Source organism: Lathyrus oleraceus, chromosome 5, assembly GCF_024323335.1.
Source record: "Lathyrus oleraceus cultivar Zhongwan6 chromosome 5, CAAS_Psat_ZW6_1.0, whole genome shotgun sequence".
NCBI classification, from domain to species: Eukaryota; Viridiplantae; Streptophyta; class Magnoliopsida; order Fabales; family Fabaceae; genus Lathyrus; species Lathyrus oleraceus.
The window spans coordinates 708,820-710,132 of NC_066583.1; the positions used below are offsets into that span (position 1 = coordinate 708,820).

Below are 1,313 nucleotides of genomic sequence, written 5' to 3' on the forward strand. Positions count from 1 at the left end.
GATACGAGAACATCATATCAAGCTAAATCTTATCGATCTTAATATCCCTATTTCTGAACCAGTTATTCAACCAAAGATGGCCGAAGGACTGCAAAACCGTCCTCTTAAGTACTATGCAATCCCTTCACAGGATGAACCGCATAACAACATCGCTGCCCCTTCCATCGAGGCCAATAATTTCGAGCTAAAACCTTTGTTGTTATCATCCGTACAGCAAAACCAATTCTCAGGTAGTCCCACGGAGGACCCGAACCTACATTTGTCAGTATTTTTGCAATACGTAGACATAGTGAAAGCAAATGGTGTTAGCCCTGAAGCTATAAGACTACGTCTTTTCCCATTCTCATTAAGAGCTAGAGCTAGAGCTTGGCTCTAGTCTCTACCATCCAACTCTGTCACTACGTGGAACGAGTTGAAGAAAGTTTTCTTAGCATGATATTTCCCACCTAGTAAGACGGCTATGCTAAGAGCCCAAATAAACGGGTTTAAAAAAAATATAATGAATCACTTTTTGAAGCTTGGGAGAGATACAAAGACATAATAAGGCTTTGTCCACATCACGGTCTAGAAGAATGGTTGATCATCCATACCTTTTACAACGGTCTCTTGTACAACACAAGATTGACAATAGACGCCGTCGTAGGTGGCACACTGATGGATAAACCCTACAATGAGGCATGTCAACTTATCGAAAGTATGGCTCATAATCATTACCAGTGGGGAAGCGAAAGAAACTCTGTAGAGAAACCTCCAACGAAAGGCGACATGTACGAATTAAGTAGTCTTGACCATGTCAACGCCAAGGTAGATGCTCTTACTCAAAAGATAGACAACTTGACCATAACACCCACAACCACAGTGGCTGACGTAGCACCAAACCGCGAGATATGCGGAGTTCCGGGGCATGCTTCCCCAGAATGTCAACTCTTGATAGGAACCTCCACAGACCAGGTAAACTATGCTCAAGGAAACCCTTACTTAAACACCTATAACCCAGGTTGGAAGAACCATCCTAATTTTTCGTACAAATACAATAATGCATTGTACGCACCTAATCAAGCACCTGCTGTACCACCAGGATATCATAAAGCTGCCACAAATACTCAAAATGCTCCTAGGAAGTCAAACCTAGAAATAATGATGGAAAACTTCATATCTACCCAAGCCCAAACAAATAAGGATTTCCTAAATCAAAACATACACACTAGTGAGTAAATCAAGCAGTTAGCAAACAAGGTAGACGCCTTAGCCACCCATAACAAAATGTTGGAAACACAAATCTCACAAGTGGCTCAACAACAAGCACCCACTGC

General features: G+C 42.0%; 1 non-coding gene across 1 annotated transcript; it reads right to left on the minus strand.

The window, feature by feature from the left end:
* Positions 1–460: 460 nt before the first annotated feature.
* On the minus strand, positions 461–566 carry LOC127089358 (small nucleolar RNA R71). The gene has a single exon (XR_007790968.1). It is a non-coding gene; the product is annotated as a small nucleolar RNA R71 (small nucleolar RNA).
* Positions 567–1,313: the final 747 nt, after the last annotated feature.